Raw genomic sequence first — 24,270 nt, forward strand, 5'->3', positions numbered from 1 at the left:
ACGGATAAAACTGACGCTGAGCGGACATGAACCAGATATGGACTGACGTCTAACGGTCATAAACGGATTGACAAAAAAATATCCTTTTGGCATCGATTCGTTCGAGCTATCCGTTAAGGTGTTACTGAGGCTTAACTGTTACGTTTTGCAACTCTAAGTAGACGTTACTATTTCTCACAATCATCATCCCCAGCAGAGTCCACCTACTTAGAAATAATACCGTCCATGATACAATAACTCAACTATTAAATTAAACAAACCATATCGAGAGGACAGCATAATGTCTTCAAATATCAGTTTAAACTTATTCATGTAGTAAACTGTAAGTGAAATTAATATGAAAATTGATATCAAAGTGTGAAAGATGACATGTTTGAATTAGAAAAGGGTCCATAATGGCGTTTGTTAACGATTGAATAAAAGTAATAATGTTTTTTTTAACTCGTTAAACTATTTTTTCTTGTATGCAATAAAGTTCCGATATCAGAAAAAGCATAGTCGGTTAAGTATTTAGTATATCAAAATGTACATTATTACATTGGATTGAGAACATAAGTCAATGATACACGTACTGTTGTGCTTAGTACAGGTACATTTAAACTGGGTACAACCTCATTTCTGACCCGACAAGGTGAGAATTCATAGACAATAAGATGAATATTGATAGTAGTATTCCATTTTGATAACACGTCATATTCTGAATGGCATTGTATCAAGTCTACAGTCTGTGATGCACCGACTGTTGTTTTTAGCTGTATATTATATTTTTTTTTTTTGGTTTTGTTTTGGACACAAGTCAGGCTGTAAGGTTTCTTAATTGAATTGCAGTATCTTTAATTTTGTCGCAGCCTTTAATTACTTACTAAAAGGTATGAGTTTTGTTAATTGTTGAAGGCCGTACGGTGACCTAAAATTTACGTCATTTGTTCTACGGTGGATAGTTGTCTCATTGGAAATCATACTGTATTTACTTATTGTATATTACTATGTGCTTTCATAGTATTCAGAATACACCAACTTTAAAAAAAAATGCTATTATTGAAATTCATTTATTATAAATTACTCTAGTGAACTCTTTATATATGCTTGTTCTATAATTATGATAATTATAATGATAAAATCTTAGTTTTTCTGTAGATGACTTATTTTCTTATAGGTGTATTTATGCGAGTAAAAGATCATCTTTAATATGTAAAACTCAGATCTACTCGTCTGGGTACAAAACAATAACAGAAAAAAGCGACACTATATCGACTCAAAATAGGATAGAATGGGTTAAACATTATTTTTTTCTTCTACCGTCTGAGATGCTTTTCTGTTTTAAAACGTATTGAATTGAATTTTGACCAATGATGTTGTGTGCAGTAATTGGAGTTTCAAAACTTACCCTATGTGACCAAACTGTTATTCTTATTAGAGTGACATTTATCTCCCTGCGTCCCTTTTTTCTAGTTATCACTATATTTTTAAAACCATAAAAGATTTTAACAAACTCTTTTCACCTACTTGTTCAAAGGTCAATTTGACGTTCTAGATATTGACCTTTGCTAAAAACTCTTTCTCATTCATTATAAGACAATTAAGTCTTCTGCACATACCTATTAATCTTAATGTTTTATATCAGTTTGAGGTACCAAATTACATCAACAAGGAGTGACATTTTCTAACATTGTTTTTTAAATTTCATTCTTATTATCGAGGTGGAAAGACCTTCAGTTTTTCTCTGAAGAATTTTTTTTAATTTATATTTAGCCTTTTACTCTTGACCTTTAAATAATTACATGCAAACGTTTTTTTTGGCAGAGTGTATTTATCTTAGAATTCTTTTTATCTCGAGTATTGGCTAATGACATAAACAGTTAGTTTCTTTTCTGAACAACTGCTACCAAAATTAACACCTGTTGTTTACAACTAAAATTTATACTTGCAAATTATATTCTTTATACATCTCTCATCATTGTAATAATGAAAAGAATGAAAATTAAAAACCAATTGTTCAGAGAACAATTGAAGGTCTTTCCACCAGTTAATATCTATTTTGATATTAAAATATTAAAAATCAGTCTAAAATGTCAGTTCATATGGCTTTATGATGTATAGATATGAAATTAAAGCAAAGGTCAAAATCTAGAACGTCATATTGACCTATGACCTTGACCTCAATTTCAAGGTCACAAACTGAGGAGCTCAAATCAAAAGATCCTAGGTCTCTAATATATATGGTTAATAAGTTATATCACTTTACACATAATTCTAGATATGATAGGGGCTAAAACTCCCATTCATTGTTTACGCACCCTTTCAACTAAAATTATTTAGTTACCACATGTCGCAACTAACAATTTATACAAAATAATTTGTCGATATCTTATAAGGTTAATGAAAATGAGTGAAAATAAGACAAATTCAAAAATTATAATATGACCTTGACCTTTGACCTTGACCTAAATTTCATTTTTTTGGACCAAGGACCTCAAATCAAAAGATCCTAGGTCTCTATCACTTATGGTGTTCCAGTTTAAAATACATTTCAAAATTTCAAATACAAAAAGGGAAATAACTCTCATATGGAGCGTTCATATTGCTTCGGTCGAAATTGGACAAATCATGCTAAGGATATAATGAGCAATTTTATAAAATAAATTTGTTGTAATCTTTTACGGTTGCGAAGGAGTTGTGATCACAAGGAAAACAGTGTTTGGGGAGATAACTCCTACAAAGAAAAATAATCAGAAGAAAAACAATAGGTCTTTCCACAGAAAAGTGGAAAGACCTAATTATTTAAACTGTAACTTTCCCAACATGCGTATATATCAATTTAACTATATTTGCCAATGCTTTTAGATGCTCTCCAATTTCGTACGTTATTTGGCCTTTTGAACTTTTTTGGATTCGAGCGTCACTGATGAGTCTTTTGTAGACGAAACGCGCGTCTGGCGTATATACAATATTTAGTCCTGGTATCTTTGATGAGTTTATTTAGAAATTGTTTGTCTTCAAAAATTTAAATGCATAAAAAGAATGAACAAAAATGATATTAAACCATCGGTAATTATAAAAAACATAATAGTTAAAAAAACACAATAATCGATGTCACACAGCATACCGTCATCTTGAAGTTAAGTTGTAGGTTCCTATATGTCGAAATCTGTAATCAATATCAGCTTAGATTGTTCATACAAATTCAAAAAATCTGGTGAATACAGTCTAGTCCACAAATTATCTGTAGGTATTTAGTAATAAAATGTTATAGTTCTGCATGTTTTTTTTGGTTTTTTTGGCTAGTTAACTGCAAGCATCACTACTTCGGTACATGTTTATCCAGCAGGTTAACGTAATATAAAATAATTTCAGTTCAGCATATTAATATTTTGATATAAGAATACATCGAATCCATGAAATATCATAATCGGTCATTAAACACAAGTATGTAGACCCATGATATAATGTCCCAATTGTTCTCATATACATGGATAACCTAACTATAACACGAATGGACAAGAACTGTCATATTCCTGACTTAGTACAGGCATTTTCAAATGTAGAAAATGGTGGATTAAACCTGGTTTTATAGCGCTAACCCTCTCACTTTGATGACAGTCTCATCAAATTCCGTTATATTTACCTTGATGCGTTAATTAAACAGACACAATAAATAAAATAGTCAAAATATGGGTACATCAGTCATCATTGTATAACAATTTTAAAGGAACAATTTAACAGAACACAAAAAACATCTATCCACAAACTCATTCATTGATTTGTGTGTCTGACGTCAGAAAATTGTATCGTCACATAAATTTGTCGTTCAATGTGCATAAAAACAATTTTAAAATTTACATAGGCAATGTTAGCATATAGGGTTGAAAAATCAAAATTATGTAAGAATAAATTTCAGAAATAGACCGAGATTGAAAATAGTCCTAGAGTTATATAAAGAATTTACAAGAATCCACAAATAGTTAATTCCACTATCAGTCATCATCGTATAACAATTATAAAAGGAAAAAGTTAACAGAGGACAAAAACATCTATCTACAAACACATTCATGGGTTAGTGTGTCTAACGTCAGAAAATTTTATACGTCACATAAATTTGTCGTTCAATGTGCATACAAACAATTTTAAAATTTGCATAGGCAATGTTAGCATATAGGGTTAAAAAATCAAAAGTATGTAAGAATAAATTTCGGAAATAGACAGAGATTGAAAATAGTCCAAAAGGTATATATAGAATTTATAAGAATCCACAAATAGTTAATTCCACTACGCGATTGAATGATTTTGACATTATTGTTCAACGTACATGTATGATACTCCCGATATGACTAATAAATTTAACATATTTATTCTGTAAAAACCAATATCTGAATGAAAAATAATAAATTTGCTTTCAATATCATCATCAAAGCAGCACCATCCTCGTTATCCATGGATGCCTTAACAATAATTCAGCATTTGGGCGTAACGCTTGATATGGGTTGAGTGCATACTTTATAAAATGCCAGCATAAATCTGAACTAAATGTTGGTCGATAAGCATCAATGGAACAAAACCCATGTTGTTCTCCCCAAAAAATGGAATTAAAATAATTTTCAGACTGCGGAGGAAGTCCTGTTAAAATTTCCATGAGAGTACAAGCTAGACTCCTGTAAAACAAAAAATAAGTTAAATTATCATCGAACTTCTGTAAAATCCATCCATCTATCAATCAGTCCTTCTCTTTATCCATTCATTCATCATCCCTCCTTCTCTCCCTCTCTACATCCATCTATCTACTCCTTCCTCCCTGCAACAATCCAATCATCCATCACTCCCATTCTTCTCTCCATCCCTCCATCTCTCCCATCAATTGATCCATACCGTCCCGTCAATCCCCTACATCTCATTTTCTTCTAAACTCTTCCCAATTATTCTCTCCGTCCGTTTCTCCCATCCGTCTCTTCATTCATCCATCCCTCCTATTCATCCATCGAATCCCTCCATCCCATTCATCCCTCAATCTATCCCTCTATTCATCCTCTAATCCCTGTATCCCTCTATCTCACTCATACATCTATCCGTCCAATCTTCCCATCAATCCACAGAATTCCTCCTATCCCAACCTATCCCTCCATTTACTCCTTCCTCAAACCATTTTTCCCATCCGTCCATCCAATACCTCCATATCTTACCGTCCCTCAAATCCCATCAATCCATTCCCTTTCTCCAATCCTTCCCATCCCATCCATCAAATCTATCCTATCCATCAATTCCATTGAAAGAAATGTTATGCTTACTGAACTGACCCACTTAGAAAGTCCTGTAACAATTGATTTATTATTGTTTGGTAATGACAACTTAGATACGAAAGACAATTTTGTAATATTTTCTGCAGTACATAAATATATAAAAGAAATCAACGTTTCTCATACTGATAACAGCCTTACTGGTTATTGTTTTATTTATAAGTCTAAAGTACAGACGTTGCATTGTTCGAATGATCGATTTGTTGTTCATAACGGTTAACATAATGATTCGCCTCAATGGATTTCAATTATTGAAGTTTACACAAAAACCATACTTACATTAAATCTATGTTCTTGTCATCCCTTTATCCGTATTTTTAACGTCAGAATTTAATGTCCGTATCACAATTATATGTATTCACAATATTGCACGTTACTTTTTACTACTTATACAGGTAAATAGACAGTCATTGAAAAACACACTAGTAACAGTAGGTGTTTCCCTTTAGACCGATCGTTTGGGTGCGTTTGATTATTCAAAATAAGAACGTTTGATATCCATTGAGCCGTTTCTATTATTTTTTTGTGTATACATATTATAATAACAATAGTTGTGATTTATTTAATTATTTTTCATGCCTTCATGCTTATTAGAAAATTACAAATTTATGTAATGTGCTATATGAATATAATGTATATATATTATGGAGAAGACGGAACTAAGTTTAAAAAATTGTATCTAATCCATTTGTTTTCAATAATAAAATATGTTTAAACCAAACTAATTCCATCCTTCTCATACCTGCCCACATCCAATCTATTCCATTCTATCCATGGATTTATGTTTTTTTTCATCTAATCTGATTTACTGCAAGATTTATCTTATCCATCCTTCCATCTATACAGCCCTCTATCACACATCTTTCATAATTGTGTAATAATGTATATGGGTGAAGGTAAAAAAATGTATTTAAAAGAATCATGTACATCCCATATTAATTTTTTTTTTTAAATTTCTTAGATATGAATTTTCAATAATTTATAACAAAACAAATTGAAATATAATGCATTTTGTTCTTAAAAATAAGATAAATCACAAATTTACAGCATTTTTTTTCACGGCAATAGCCCCAAAATATGTAAAATTAAGAAAAATGGGAAAATCATTAGAATCGGGTATTTTGAAAGGTTCGCAGCAAAAAAAGATTTGCACCACCATATAATTTTTTTTCACCAATTATTTTTTAGCACTCTTATAAAACCAAAAATCAGGTTAAGAAAAACAAATTCATTCCAGAAATGATTGGCTGATCAGAGATGTACATTGTACATCCTTAACAAAAATGCATGTTCTTTCGAAGGCAGATTGTGAGCTTACATAAACGGTAACCCCATATTTTTATTGAATTTTTTATTAAGTATAGGATAAAATTCTAAAAAAGGATAAAAAAGTATAGGATAATCTATATAAAAAAAATGATTCACAACCATAAGTCCCCTTATCACTTTTTAAGTGTCATCCAGGTTTAGTATCTTATTAGCTCTTTCTTTAATTGAAAGATGTATTACAAACATATGTTTTTGTAACACACACACAAAAATGTTCCCATACAACGGTACCAATTTTTGTGCACCAGATACGCAGTTTGATAATCAATGTCTCTTCAGTGGAGCAAAAATACCTTAAAATTAAAAACTTTTTAAAAAGATGAAGAGCTATAAAATATACAGTTTATAAAGACATAGCCAATAAAAGTATATATTGTTGTTGTTTTTTTTCTATGGTCGGGTTGTTGTCTCCTTGACACATTCTCCATTTCCATTCTCATTTTTTTTAATGTCATAAACAACAATTCTAATTTAAATAATGTTGTAAGGTTATAATAATTGTATTATGCAAGACTTAGTAATTAGACAACATTTTCCCTTACCATATATCTGCAGGAAATCCATATGATGCAGTTTGAAAACCAAGACCTCGAATTTCTGGTGCCATGTGTGATAATGTACCGATCATTTGTGTCTGTAATCCAGATACTCCTCCATAAAAACAAAGTTGCTTTGTTATACCTAAATCACTTATTTTTACCCTACCAAATGAATCAATTACTACGTTGTCTGCTGTAATGTAAAAGACATCAAATGTTAGTTCAAATAGTTTTAAAGAATTTCTAAACTTAACAGAATTCAGACGTATGATATTTATAAATTTTAGTTTTTTCCGAAAACACGGCAGTGTTGTTTTCATGATTTTAAAATACAGCATGATTGTTTTGTTTTAAAGAATGGCAATTATCTACTTATTAATCAATGGCAAAATAAAATGCAAAGCAAAATTAAAATTAAAATCAGGTATAAACGCACTTCGGTTTTTATCAGGAATAGTACCCCGTTCACAGTAAAACATTTAGATCGATTTGAACATGTTAAACTAGACCGGTTTACTAACGATCGAGTTAAGGGCCAATGTGGACGATCTAAATCGATCTCAATCAGTTTTAACTAAAACACGAAAAGAGTTAGTTAAATTTGAATCGATCTAAAGAAAACCGATCTTACTTTAAATGTGAACGCAGCGATCGATTTAAACTAGTACAATTAAATCGAAAATAATGTATTCTAATGTAATGCAATGCAGCAAAACTGTGTCAGAGATTCTTTGTTTAACCCATATTTCTCTTCCAACAGACCTTCAAAACAAACTGAAAACATGTTGGCTTTGCCGTTGCATAAATTTGCGAAATCTGTTTCCTTTTCTTGTGTTGATTGTTTTCTTTTCATGAACTGCATGCAGTATTTCGTTGCTACATTTTTTTTCTTCTCAAAATTAAAGAAACCTGCATTAACACCAGTATCAAAAGATTCAAGCGAAACTACAACTTAATGCAATGTTTTTCACAATGGTTCACAATAGACCGATATAGATCGCTAGGATTAAAGATAATGTGAACGCAATCTGTTTTTCTTAATCGATTCAGATTAATTCTATTAAAAAAATGCGTGGTCTCCGATAAAAAATGTTGATCAGTATTTAACTATACATGTGGCTCCTATTTAATTTTTCTTACCTTTGATATCCCTGTGACCAATACCATTAACATGGAGATACCTAATACCGCATAACATCTCCCTGGTGATATATATTGTATTGTTTTCACTGATACAACCAACTCGATTGCATAATTCTCTGAGTGATCCCTGTTTACAAGAAAAACGTATTAAGCTGAGACATTTGAAAAAAATCTAAATTAAGCAATCATGCATTTTACATCAATTTGGAAATTAATAATATCGGTTGTTATTGCGGTATCATATTTATGTGCGTTTTTTTTAGTAAAGCTATTTGTCGTATAGCATCCTTTAGTTTTAGTTAATTAACTGAGGCCAGGTTTTAGCATACTGTTGATTCATCTATTTTTGTGGATTGAAGAAACTATCATTTTCGTGGATATTTGATTTCGTTGTTTTCCGAAAGTCTGCTTTTAATAATACAGCAAATTTGAAATTCGTTGAACATTTAAATTCGTGGTTTCTTTGTACCAACGAATTCCACGACATTGCTATCCAACGAATAATAATGCATTCACAGTAGCATTTTTTCATCATACATTTGGACAATATATATATATATATTTCACTGAAAAGAACATAATTTTTTATGCTGATAAATATTTCTGTGAGTATTTGAAATATTTACTTTTTATATATCCTTATTCTCCATAATACTGTTCAGGAACTTTGTTTACAGGTAATTAATATCTTATCAACTCGGTTTACTATTGATTTATCTATTATTATATACTTTTGAAAATTAAACATTCGTGCTGAAGGTCTTATTATGCACTGCAATTACGATCATCCAAATATGGTGGACACAGTTTAAGGGAAATTTTAAAAGGCGGATTTCTTATCTTTAACGGCTTATTTACAGATTGTATTATGTCAAGAAACATCTTTATAAGCATTGCCTTTGAAGCTCTTTCCCCCTACAGGATGGAAAAGCAACAAGAACGAAAAATGATATACAAAAAATCACAATGGTATCGTAACGCTTATTATCTATTTGTGTCAACTATGATCGGATCGTAACTTCTACTTATATGTAAGATGATCGTAGCTGTCTGTTACAACGAAGAATTTTCTGACAAATACAACTGTCTTGTACATGTTGTATGCGAAAAATTTTACAGTTTCAGCTTATATTGTGATAACAATGAGTGATGATCACTGAAGGGGATGGTTACGTCCTAATAGACATGTTTATCATAAGCCGATACCGACACTGACATCGAAACTGATACTGAAACAAAAAAAGTAGTGAGGTAAATAGTTAATGTTTATGAAGTTAATTAACTCAACCCTTTTACTCGATTATATTGTTTGAAACTTTATCATGTTTATTACACTAAATGGAGGAATAATTCAATTCATCAATTCACATGAATCTATCAACAAAACAAAGTTAAATTCAACCATTATACAATACACTAATTCAAGTACTATACAATTTTAAGAGACAATTTATTTATGATATACCCGAATAATGAAGTAGGTTTAGTTTTATGGAAACAGCTGCATACAGTTCTACAAAAGGTGCAAAATAGTTCCGACTATGTCTAAACAGAGATCCAATTGTTTTATAAATTTTCAATCGTCTTTTTGAATGTTCTAGATAAATTATTGTTGCACGTATCTTTTCATTGACAACTTTGCGTTCATCTCAGATTATTCCATTATGATTGCGTAGCTGCCTTACAGTTTATGGTGTTGCAATAAGATTTGCAGATGCATATATAGTATCGCCAAGTAAGTAACAATTACGAGGAAAGAATAACATCTCGTGTGGACCCGATCGCAGCCATTAATCTGTAAGTAATCTTGTCATTGTTATGACCAAGGAAACCATATTTGAAGTATCTAATTTTCTTTCCTGTGCCTGCTATTTGGTTGATCGATTTATACTATGGGAGATGTGATCAGTAGATCCAACTGCTTCTTCCAATTCTAGCCAATCATCCGTCATCGATACATATTTTTCATGAGAAAGCCAAGTTACTGTTGATATGAAAGCTTGTTGAATAATTTGCCACTGTGACATTTCATGTACAATTCTCTCCCTTCGACGAAATGTGCTTTATTATTAATGTACAGCAATACAAAATGTGTATCAAAATACTAATTGTATTTCACTTGCATTAGTGTATTTAACATGTTTAATTCTCAATGAATTTGACTTTGTTTTGAAAATTGATGAATTAAAGTAAAACTCCATCTAGTCCATTTAAATTTCAAACAATAGCATGTCGTAAAGGACTGAGTTAATCAAAAAGTATAAACATTTACCATTTACTTCACTACTTTTTTTGGGGTTTCAGTATCGGTGTCAGTTTCAGTTTCAGTTTCGGTATCGACTTATGGTTAACATGTCTATTGGTAAGTGCTCAAATGGTTATGATAGTTATCAAAGGTACCAGGATTATAATTTTGATTTTGCGACATTTCGTTTTTCTTTATCGACAAGTAGTTTATAAGTAGAATACATTGTGGTTAACAACTATTGATTGATTTCACATGTAGATAAGGTATTGGACATTTCATATTAATTACCATTTTGCTACCATTTGCCATTTTTTTCTATGGAACACTTTTAAATACAATAGTACCTTTCGAGAAGCCGGTAATTTTTGCGGTAATCAGACTTTAATACCTTATCTACATAAGTGTCCTCACAAACAACGGAATATTGTTGGGTCTTTTAAGTGCTCCGCGAAACCTCTATCTAAATTATAAAGATCTTTTGTTCCAGCAATCAAAGACGGGCTTCAAAGTTATTGTGAAACTACATAATTTAGAGGTAGCGTGAATCACATGTGGATACTTAAAAATTCCAAAGATCTTTTAGAGTACATACAATCTAACTCTCTTTCATCTTGCAATAGTATTAAAACTTTTAACTTTTCTACACTTTACACAAGTATTCCACATTTCAAACTAAAAGACAAATTAAAAGAGTTGATATTGCTTTGTTTCATAAAATAAAATGGCCAATGTAGATGCAAGTATCTTGTTTTAGGGAGGGTTAAATCCTACTTTGTAAAGGATCACTCTAAACAATTTTTTTTCTAAAACTGACATTATCAGTATGCTTGATCTTTTGATTGACAACATATTTGTTACGTTCGGAGGATGTGTTTTTCAACAAACTGTCGGGAACCGATTGTGCCCCTCTTCTTGCGCAATTGTGTGCCTGTTCCCAGTCAGGAGCCTCTGGCCTTTGTTAGTCTGGTATGATTTTTTAATTTCAGTTTTTTCTTGTGTATAATTTGGAGTTTAGCATGACGTCCATTAACACTGAACTAGTATGAATATTTGTTTAGGGGCCATATGAAGAACGCCTCCGGGTGCGGGAGATTCTGGCTACAATGGAGACCCATTGGTGGCCTTCGGCTGTTTTCTGCTCTATAGTCGAGTTGTTGTCGCTTTGACACATTCCCCATTTCCATTCTCAATTTTATTGTTTCTTTAGTATTATGAGACTGACTTCATACAGCAGTTTCTTGGGAAGAAAGATAAAAAGTTAGCAATATCCTTTAACTCTACTTTTTATATAGATGATGTTCTTTCACTGAATAATTCAAAATCTGGTGACTATGTTTAACGCATATATCCCATCGAACTAGAGATAAATGATACAAAAGATACAGTTAAGTCGGCCTCATATTTGAACTTCTATAAACTGACAATGACGGTCGGTTAAAAACAAAACTTTACGATGAAAGAGATGATTTCAGCTTTCCAATTGCGAACTCTCCTTTTTCTAAGTAACACCATTCCAGTAGCACTTGCATACAGGGTATATATCTCCCAATTGATACGATACTCTCGTGCTTGCATTTCCTAACATGTTTTTCTTGATAGAGGATTGCTGCTCACAAAGAAGCTATTAAACCAAGAGTTCCAAATGGTGAAGTTGAAATCATCCCTTCGTAAATTTTAAGGACTCCATCACGAGTTGGTTGACCGTTATGGGATAACCGTTTCACAAATGATATCAGATATGTTTCTTACGTCGTTATTACCATCCTCTTCCTTTTCACGAAAGTGACTTACCGAATTAAGACTATTTACCGAATTTGATATAACATAAGCAACACGACGAGCGCCACATGTCGAGCAGGATGTGCTTACCTTTCCGGAGCACTTGATATCACCCCTAGTTTTTGGTTGGGTTCGTGTTGCTTATTCGTTAGTTTTCGATGTTGTGTCATGTGTTCTAGTGTTTGCCTGGTCGTCTTATTTCATTTTTAGTCAGACGTTGTCAGTTTATATTCGATTTATGAGTTTGACTGTCCCTCTGATATCTTTCGCCCCTCTTTTAGATATAAAAAAGAAGATGTGGTATGATTACCAAAGAGACAAAAATGACACACACATTAACAACTATAGGTCACTGTACAGCCTTCAACAATGAGCAAAGCCCATGACGCATAGTCAGCTTTTGAAGGCCCCAATATGACAATGTGAAACAATTCAAACGAGAAAACTAAGGGCCTAATTTATATAAAGAAAAAAGATTAACGAAAAAGAAATATGTAACACATAATCAAATGACAACCACTGAATTACAGGCTCCTGATTTGGGACAGGCTAATACATAAATAATGTGACGGGGTTCAGCATTTTAGCGGAATTCTAACCCTTCCCTAACCTGGGACATTGGTATAACTGTACAACAAAAGATCGAACTACAAAAGTCAGTTGAAAAGGCTTAATTCATCAGATGGACAAAAAATACAAGTGGATGCGGCTGGGTACTTTTACATCCCGACAATAAAAAGACACTCGATATTCCAATAGAAATATGTCATCACCTCTAATCTCATTTCTTACTATGATTTCATTGAAAACATATATTTTCAGCTTAAAGGGTCCCTATTGTTTCCAACAATTGTAATCACTCTCTGTAAAGATTAAAATAACAAAAAATATGAAACTTCTGAACAAACAATTCGAATAGGCCCAAGCCATCTATACACTCATTTTGTGCATTTTTCAAAATCCTACTATTTGTTTTAATTCAAATAACCATAGATGAAGTAACGATCATTATCGTCTTTTTTAACCTCGATGTTCGTTCCTGTGGTTGTTTTTGTATCATTTAGGGAAAAAATTCAATGATAATGCTTATAAGGATTTTTCTTGCCATAATACAAAACTGAAAATAAGTGGAGAAATTGGGATGTTCGTAATAACAGTTACAGTCATCAAGTTGACACCATTGATTATGATTTTGAGTTGAATAAACCGGATAAACCCATGTCATTTCCTCTTTGGTAGTTTTGATGTGCAGGTACTGATTTTTGTCATGGATGGCTACCCATAACCCTTCCCTTTCTGTTAAATACATTAAACTTAATATTTTTACACTTCTAAACAGTATAAAATTTACTGCAGATAAATTATCTGAATAATACTCAATAAAGCTTAATAAAAATGTCTAATAAAGAATCCTTACCTTGATTAATAAACAAAGAATTAAAAAAACAAGAGGCTCTCAAGAGCCTGAATCGCTCACCTTAATTTTTTTGGTTAAATCTCTCCTCAATGATTATTTTGGCTTTTCAATTTATTTAAATGTTCTTTGAATCGTCCTGTTTTCTTCAAAAGCAAAAAAAAAAATCATTTTCTCCTATGTTCTATTTTAGCCATAGGAGCTATGTTTCTGACATACAAGGAAATGAAATATAAAATTTATACTAGATACTCTGAAACTCATTTAGCCTAAGTTTGGCTGAAATTGATACAGCAGTTTCAAAGGAGAAGATTTTTTAAAGTAAGTCAACATGATGAACAAATTGTGAAAAAAAGTCTTTAAAGGGCAATTACTCCTTAAGGGGTCAATTGACAATTTTGGTCAAATTGACTTATTTGTAGATCTTACTTTGCTTAACATTTTTGCTATTAACAGTTTATCTGTATCTATAATAATATTCAAGATAATAACCAAAAACTGCAAAACTTCTTTAAAATCATCAATTCAGGGGCATTATACCTGAAAAACCAGTAACCCAATTCGGCTGAAAATTTCAGGACAGCTAGACCTTGACCTAATAAATACTTTAACTTCTTGTCTTATTTGCTCTAAATGCTGAGTTTTTGAGATATAAGCCAAAAACTGCATTTTACCCTGTGTTCTATTTTTAGCCATGACGGCCATGTTTTTTGACGAAAAAAAAAATTAAAGCACAAACTTTATTTTATACACCCTACTGATCATTCAATTGAAGTTTGGTTGAATTTGGTTAAGTAGTTTTAGAGGAGAAGATTTTTTAAAGTTAGCAAATATGATGAACAAATTGTGAAAAATTGTCATTAAAGGACAATAACCCCTTAAGGGGTCAATTGACAATTTTGGTCATATTTACTTACAGTACTTGCAACCTTAGGCGTTACTATTTCAGCGATCAGTCAGCGGTCATCGATCAGTCACCGATCAGTCAAGTTCGCGTCAAACTCACGTCAGCAATCCGTCAGACTTATAGTAAAAGTAATTGACTGATCGGACTGATCGGACGGATAGTACCGATCGACCTTGATGACGGATTGAACTTTAATACGTCACATGATAAACTAATACAAATTACGGGATCTTAGTTTCGTTTAATCTAATTAAAATGGCGACTCTTGAAAATCGAACGTTCAATTATACATTTTGTTTATTAATTATTTAGCAAAGTTTTATGAATTGAAATGAAAAGAAATGTACAGATAAAACCTAAATTAAAACATCATCATTAAAGAATGATCTTTTTCGTTTTATTTAGGTTATATATTTTTAAAACCGGCGAGTTCTAAAACGGTGTCTACATCGCGGTTTTTATTTTATTATTTTCCAAACATTCTCGGGAAAAACAAAATGAAAGAATCAGTTATTGAAAAATGTAGTCTATTTTTTTTCAATATTTTAAATTTTTGTATCCTTATCATCATAAAATTCTTAAAAAAAACTTATTATAATCACGGACTTTCTATATTCTCGTCACAATCGAAGCATTTAAAATAACAAATTACAAAGATAACTGCTGTATTTTTTAACAAGAAATAGAAATAATTTTAAACAATGCAAACAACATTACATTATATTTTTCTTATAGTATTTTTTTTAATAAAAAAGATAACTACTCCTAAACAATAAAAAGTACATCATTACATCTCAATTCTGATTAGAAGACTTGTCTCAAGATGGTAAAATAACTGATTTCAAATAAAATAGTATCATCTTTAATAAAAAGAAGAATAATTTTTATTATTTTAAACAATGCGAACAAAATTTTAGTATGATTTCTTTGACATTATTTTAATTTTATGAAAAAAAACTATTCTAAGCTATAAAAAGTACAAAATTCCAATGGCGGTCAATAATTTTCAGTAAAATGGAAAAATATTTGCATTTTAGGGAACGCGTACAAAAATTTAATATCTTTTTCCTTAAAGTAAGCATGTGTTATGAAGAACAGCCAATCATGATGTACAAAAAGTACTGAAATCAAGTGACGTTATTATTTGTATCAAAATAATTCAATAACTACATTCTTATTCCACAAAAACAAAAGTTTAAGTATTTTAATTTTCATTACATCTCAATTCTGATTAGAAGACTTGTCTCAAGATGGTAAAAATAACTGATTTCAAATAAAATAGTATCATTTTTGATAAAAAGAAGAATAATTTTGATTATTTTAAACAATGCGAACAAAATTTTAGTAGGATTTTTCTGATATTATTTTAATTTTATGAAAAAAAACTATTCGCAACTATAAAAAGTACAAAAATCTAATGGCGGTCAATAATTTTCAGTAAAATGAAACAATATTTGGATTTTAGGAAACGCGTACAATAATTTTATATCTTTTTCCTGAAAGTTATATTATTCTATGAAGAACAGCCAATCATGATGTACAAAAAGTACTGAAATCATATGACGGTTAATAATTTGCATCAAAATAAATCAATAACTGCATTCTTATTCCACAAAAATAAAAGTTTAAGTATTTTAATTCTCACTATATCTCAATTCTGATTAGAAGACTTGTCTCTAGATGGTAAAAATAACTGATTTCAAATAAAATAGTATCATTTTTAATAAAAAGAAGAATAATTTTGGTTATTTTTAACAATGCGAATAAAATTTCAGTATGATTTCTCTGCCATTCTTTTAATTTTATGATAAAAACCTATTCTAAACTATAAAAAGTAGAAAAATCCAATGGCGGTCAATAATTTTCAATAAAATGAAGAAATATTTGCATTTTAGGGAACGCGTACAAAAATTTAATATGTTTTTCCTTAAAGTAAGATTATTTTATGAAGAACAGCCAATCATTATGTACAAAAAGTACTGAAATCATATGACAGTTAATAATATGCATCAAAATAACTGATTTCAAATAAAATAGTATCATTTTTGATAAAAAGAAGAATAATTTTGATTATTTTAAACAATGCGAACAAAATTTTAGTATGATTTTTCTGATATTATTTGAATTTTATGAAAAAAAACTATTCGCAACTATAAAAAGTACAAAAATCCAATGGCGGTCAATAATTTTCAATAAAATGAAACAATATTTGCATTTTAGGAAACGCGTACAATAATTTTATATCTTTTTCCTAAAAGTAAGCATATATATATTTTATGAAGAACATCCAATCTTGATGTACAAAAAGTACTGAAATCATAAGACGGTTAATAATTTGTATCAAAATAAATCAATAACTACATTCTTATTCCACAAAAATAAAAGTTTATGTATTTTAATTCTCATTATATCTAAATTCTGATTAGAAGACTTGTCTCAAGATGGTAAAAATAACTGATTTCAAATAAAATAGTATCATTTTTGATAAAAAGAAGAATAATTTTGATTATTTTAAACAATGCGAACAAAATTTTAGTAGGATTTTTCTGATATTATTTTAATTTTATGAAAAAAAACTATTCGCAACTATAAAAAGTACAAAAATCCAATGGCGGTCAATAATTTTCAGTAAAATGAAACAATATTTGGATTTTAGGAAACGCGTACAATAATTTTATATCTTTTTCCTGAAAGTTATATCATTCTATGAAGAACAGCCAATCATGATGTACAAAAAGTACTGAAATCATATGACGGTTAATAATTTGCATCAAAATAAATTAATAACTGCATTCTTATTCCACAAAAATAAAAGTTTAAGTATTTTAATTCTCACTATATCTCAATTCTGATTAGAAGACTTGTCTCTAGATGGTAAAAATAACTGATTTCAAATAAAATAGTATCATTTTTAATAAAAAGAAGAATAATTTTGGTTATTTTTAACAATGCGAATAAAATTTCAGTATGATTTCTCTGCCATTCTTTTAATTTTATGATAAAAACCTATTCTAAACTATAAAAAGTAGAAAAATCCAATGGCGGTCAATAATTTTCAATAAAATGAAGAAATATTTGCATTTTAGGGAACGCGTACAAAAATTTAATATGTTTTTCCTTAAAGTAAGATTATTTTATGAAGAACAGCCAATCATTATGTACAAAAAGTACTGAAATCATATGACAGTTAATAATATGCATCAAAATAACTGATTTCAAATAAAATAGTATCATTTTTGATAAAAAGAAGAATAATTTTGATTATTTTAAACAATGCGAACAAAATTTTAGTATGATTTTTCTGATATTATTTGAATTTTATGAAAAAAAACTATTCGCAACTATAAAAAGTACAAAAATCCAATGGCGGTCAATAATTTTCAATAAAATGAAACAATATTTGCATTTTAGGAAACGCGTACAATAATTTTATATCTTTTTCCTAAAAGTAAGCATATATATATTTTATGAAGAACATCCAATCTTGATGTACAAAAAGTACTGAAATCATAAGACGGTTAATAATTTGTATCAAAATAAATCAATAACTACATTCTTATTCCACAAAAATAAAAGTTTATGTATTTTAATTCTCATTATATCTAAATTCTGATTAGAAGACTTGTCTCAAGATGGTAAAAATAACTGATTTCAAATAAAATAGTATCATTTTTGATAAAAAGAAGAATAATTTTGATTATTTTAAACAATGCGACCAAAATTTTAGTAGGATTTTTCTGATATTCTTTTAATTTATGAAAAAAAAAACTATTCTTAAATATAAAAAGTACAAAAATCCAATGGCGGTCAATAATTTTCAGTAAAATGAAGAAATATTTGCATTTTAGGCAACACGTACAAAAATTTTATATCTTTTTCCTGAAAGTTAGATTATTCTATGAAGAACAGCCAATCATGATGTACAAAAAGTACTGAAATCATATGACGGTTAATAATTTGCATCAAAATAAATCAATAACTGCATTCTTATTCCACAAAAATAAAAGTTGAAGTATTTTAATTCTCACTATATCTCAATTCTGATTAGAAGACTTGTCTCTAGATGGTAAAAATAACTGATTTCAAATAAAATAGTATCATTTTTAATAAAAAGAAGAATAATTTTGGTTATTTTTAACAATGTGAATAAAATTTCAGTATGATTTCTCTGCCATTCTTTTAATTTTATGAAAAAAACCTATTCTAAACTATAAAAAGTAGAAAAATCCAATGGCGGTCAATAATTTTCAATAAAATGAAGAAATATTTGCATTTTAGGGAACGCGTACAAAAATTTAATATGTTTTTTCTTAAAGTAAGATTATTTTATGAAGAACAGCCAATCATTATGTACAAAAAGTACTGAAATCATATGACAGTTAATAATATGCATCAAAATAACTGATTTCAAATAAAATAGTATCATTTTTGATAAAAAGAAGAATAATTTTGATTATTTTAAACAATGCGAACAAAATTTTAGTATGATTTTTCTGATATTATTTGAATTTTATGAAAAAAAACTATTCGCAACTATAAAAAGTACAAAAATCCAATGGCGGTCAATAATTTTCAATAAAATGAAACACTATTTGCATTTTAGGAAACGCGTACAATAATTTTATATCTTTTTCCTAAAAGTAAGCATATATATATTTTAGGAAGAACATCCAATCTTGATGTACAAAAAGTACTGAAATCATATGACGGTTAATAATTTGTATCAAAATAAATCAATAACTACATTCTTATTCCACAAAAATAAAAGTTTATGTATTTTAATTCTCATTATATCTGAATTCTGATTAGAAGACTTGTCTCAAGATGGTAAAAATAACTGATTTCAAATAAAATAGTATCATTTTTGATAAAAAGAAGAATAATTTTGATTATTTTAAACAATGCGACCAAAATTTTAGTAGGATTTTTCTGATATTCTTTTAATTTATGAAAAAAAAACCATTCTTAAATATAAAAAGTACAAAAATCCAATGGCGGTCAATAATTTTCAGTAAAATGAAGAAATATTTGCATTTTAGGCAACACGTACAAAAATTTTATATCTTTTTCCTGAAAGTTAGATTATTCTATGAAGAACAGCCAATCATGATGTACAAAAAGTACTGAAATCATATGACGGTTAATAATTTGCATCAAAATAAATCAATAACTGCATTCTTATTCCACAAAAATAAAAGTTGAAGTATTTTAATTCTCACTATATATCAATTCTGATTAGAAGACTTGTCTCTAGATGGTAAAAATAACTGATTTCAAATAAAATAGTATCATTTTTAATAAAAAGAAGAATAATTTTGGTTATTTTTAACAATGCGAATAAAATTTCAGTATGATTTCTCTGCCATTCTTTTAATTTTATGAAAAAAACCTATTCTAAACTATAAAAAGTAGAAAAATCCAATGGCGGTCAATAATTTTCAATAAAATGAAGAAATATTTGCATTTTAGGGAACGCGTACAAAAATTTAATATGTTTTTCCTTAAAGTAAGATTATTTTATGAAGAACAGCCAATCATTATGTACAAAAAGTACTGAAATCATATGACAGTTAATAATATGCATCAAAATAACTGATTTCAAATAAAATAGTATCATTTTTGATAAAAAGAAGAATAATTTTGATTATTTTAAACAATGCAAACAAAATTTTAGTATGATTTTTCTGATATTATTTGAATTTTATGAAAAAAAACTATTCGCAACTATAAAAAGTACAAAAATCCAATGGCGGTCAATAATTTTCAATAAAATGAAACAATATTTGCATTTTAGGAAACGCGTACAATAATTTTATATCTTTTTCCTAAAAGAAAGCATATTTTATGAAGAACAGCCAATCTTGATGTACAAAAAGTACTGAAATCATATGACGGTTAATAATTTGTATCAAAATAAATCAATAATTACATTCTTATTCCACAAAAATAAAAGTTTATGTATTTTAATTCTCATTATATCTCAATTCTGATTGGAAGACTTGTCTCAAGATGGTAAAAATAACTGATTGCAAATAAAATAGTACAATATTTGATAAAAAGAAGATTCATTTTGGTTATTCTTAACAATGGGAACAAAGTTTTAATATCATTTCTTTGACATTCTTTTAATTTCATGAAAAAACAACCTATTCGAAACTATTAAAAGTTCAAAAATCCAATGGCGGTCAACAATAACCAATTTCGTAGAAATAAGTTCATGTTAACTGAGTCATATAATACAATTATGATTATATGTCTCTGATGTTTATAATATTTAATACGAAAATATTAATCAACACAAACAATTTAACGTTCTAAGCATCTTATTCTGTTAAACTATTTTTACTTTTTTATTGCAACTAATTTTTTACAAATTATAACGTGTAAATTAAGGTGTCTTCGTAGAGGTCCGCGTTCAGCGATTGTAAAAACTGTGGAGTTCGGTTTACATAAGAATTTTAAATATATACGTATCCGTCCGATCCGTGCATAAATTTAATTTACTGATCGATCGGTGACAGTTGTCAGGGTAACTCTCACATAGGTTATTTGACTTATCTGACGGATCCTATGGGTCACCGATCACCGATCACTCATCGATCAGTCAAACATCCGTCACCGATCATTCACCGATCAGTCAAGTTCACGTCAAACAGTAACGCCTAAGGTTGCAAGTACTGTATTTGTAGATCTTACTTTGCTGATCATTTTTGCTGTTTACAGTTTATCTTTATCTATAATAATATTCAAGATAATGACCAAAAACTGCAAAATTTCCTTAAAATTACCAATTAAGTGGCAGCAACCCAACAATGGTTTGTTTGATTCATCTGAAAATTTCAGGGCTGATAGATCTTGACCTAATGAAGATTTTTACCCCATGTCAGATTTGCTCTAAATGCTTTCGTTTTTGAGATATAAGCCAAAAACTGCATTTGACCCCTATGTTCTATTTTAAGTAACAGAGGCCATGTTTTTTGACGGATCAAAAATCGAAGCACACACTTTGTGCAGGATAATCTAAGGAACAATCATGCTAAGTTTCATCAAAATCTATTCAGTAGTTTCAGAGGAGAAGATTTTTTAAAGTTAGCAAATGTGATGAACAAATTGTGAAAAATTGTCATTAAAGGACAATAACCCCTTAAGGGGTCAATTGACAATTTTGGTCATTTAACTTATTTGTAGATCTTACTTTGCTGATCATTTTTGCTGTTTACAGTTTATCTCTATCTATAATAATATTCAAGATAATGACCAAAAACTGCAAAATTTCCTTAAAATTACCAATTAAGTGGCAGCAACCCAACAATGGTTTGTTTGATTCATCTGAAAATTTCAGGGCTGATAGATCTTGACCTAATGAAGATTTTTACCCCATGTCAGATTTGCTCTAAATGCTTTCGTTTTTGAGATATAAGCCAAAAACTGCATTTGACCCCTATGTTCTATTTTAAGTAACGGCGGCCATGTTTTTTGACGGATCAAAAATCGAAGCACACACTTTGTGCAAGATAATCTAAGGAACAATCATGCTAAGTTTCATTCAAATCCATTCAGTAGTTTCAGAGGAGAAGATGTTTGAAAAATTGTTAACGACGACGACGACGACGACGACGACGACGACGACGGACGCCAAGTGATGAGAAAAGCTCACATGGCCTTTTAGGCCAGGTGAGCTAAAAAACAATACATAAAGAAAAATATATAATATTAATGTTATGGAAATCAATACCTTGTCCATAAATTCCATGAACAGATACAACGTAGAAGAGATTCCATCAGTGGCCTTAATCAAACCAAGACAAGTGATAATATTCGGATGTGATAACTTGTTTAAAAGATTGCATTCGGCAGTGAAGAGTTTAGCGTGCTGTGAAAAAGAAATAAAGAAATACATCAATTGATATTACAAATTTAAATTTCGACATTTTCGAGTCTAAGTTACATGTACATGTGGTCTACAGAAAACAAACTGTGTACTAGTTCGGCTGATTGGTGCAGATATAGAGCAGAATTGCTCACCTAATGAGAAAAGCATGACATTTGCACAGTAGTTCTTGGTTGTATACCATTTGATTTCTGCTATGAACCCACTCAGAAAAATCCAATATGGCTGCCATTTTCAAGATGGCGGAAAAAAGTTATAAATATCAGGATTGTTCACAAGATAAAAAGTTCTTTTATTTGTTATCAATTAATTTCAAAAAATAGATAAGATAGTTCGGTTATTTCTAGAACGCATACATTTGCTGCAATTACAAAATCAAATAGTGTTAAAAATATAAATCAATATGTAACATGTCATTGTAATTGTTCTTTAATCCTTTCCAGTTTTAATAGTTGGAATGAAATAGATTGAAGTGATTCGATCGGACGTCGGTTAAACGTTGTGGTATATTAGGTAATTTTAAGGCAGTGCTTAGGGCACCTTGTTTCGTGTCTCTTCAATGCTACGTCTTACGTCACTTATCGGGTTTTCATCTGCCGTACCCACTATATCGTCAAATCATTCTATATAACCAATAGTAGTACCTTTCTTCAGGCGGAAATTATTATTTAAATGGTCAAGGGACAACTATTTCCTTTGCCAACTACGTGAAAAACCAATACGCAACTAGTTTGCGGGCATGGTTCTAAAATGACTCCTGGTCAGCACTTTTTTAGTTTCAGTTGTAACTGTCATTTCAAAGTTTGGCGGAGTTGTGATGGCTCGTTTTATGCAAACTTGCTGAGTTTAAATCTCAACTCCACTATTAACAAATGCCGCATTTATCACTTTATTGTGGGAGAACTCTGATTTATCACTGCGCCCAGTGTGCCAAAAATATCGAGTCAATGTCGAAAGAGGTGTTCTTTGTAATCTTACCACTAACCAGCTGTTTACCAAAACCACGTAGCGCATGGTCTTTGAATCTTTATTATCTGCTCAATCACTAATGTTATCATTACAACAATGTCCAAACTCATGCTAACAATCTGGTTATATATAGTACCTTGTACTGCTAGGCTTTTTCCAATGATTCGTCTGATGACAATATTGGACGAGGACGTGGGCCTCTGTTCGGTTTTATCATGAGGTAATGTTTCATGACCAATATACCTGGGAGTCGAGCGTTGGCCCACTGGCCCGACCCGTTACTGTTTAAAGACTACGTTGTTGGGGTTGCGCTTTGTTTATATCTGTATCCTGGTGAAGGTAGCCGTTGTCTGAAATAATCAAGATTTTTGGAGTTTGTCCGTGGAGATGCTGATCGTTGTCCTAGGGACTATATCATCATTGGCTTGGTGAGGGTGGTCGATATGCATTAAACTTGGATGCATTTCTATGTGGCGTTCTACCGCGATTATACTGCTTTGGGATCTTCCAGGTGTATATTGACCAGGTGATCTTCCATTGATGTGTTGATTTTCAACGATAATATTGACCAGAAGTCCCAAGGTTGATAGACCGATCGGCCACGATTACGCTGATTAGTTGAAAGCATAAACATCAGCTAGTTTTGTGACAATTTGAGTGAGGTTACGGACCTTATGTTCCATAGAACTGTTCATATTCCCATTATCGGTCGGTGATACTGCGCAAACGAAGACTTGATGATGGGCATAATTGACACTGTTTG

At 30.3% G+C, this 24,270-nt stretch overlaps 1 long non-coding RNA gene across 1 annotated transcript; it reads right to left on the reverse strand.

Annotated features, from left to right (window-relative positions):
- Window positions 1-7,164: 7,164 nt before the first annotated feature.
- Window positions 7,165-22,515, reverse strand: LOC143056621 (uncharacterized). The gene is made up of 3 exons (XR_012972424.1): window positions 22,383-22,515; window positions 8,297-8,426; window positions 7,165-7,349 (listed from the first exon to the last, which is right to left on the reverse strand). It is a non-coding gene; the product is annotated as an uncharacterized LOC143056621 (long non-coding RNA).
- Between the last annotated feature and the right edge of the window lie 1,755 nt (window positions 22,516-24,270).

The sequence above is a fragment of the Mytilus galloprovincialis genome, chromosome 13, assembly GCF_965363235.1.
Source record: "Mytilus galloprovincialis chromosome 13, xbMytGall1.hap1.1, whole genome shotgun sequence".
NCBI classification, from domain to species: Eukaryota; Metazoa; Mollusca; class Bivalvia; order Mytilida; family Mytilidae; genus Mytilus; species Mytilus galloprovincialis.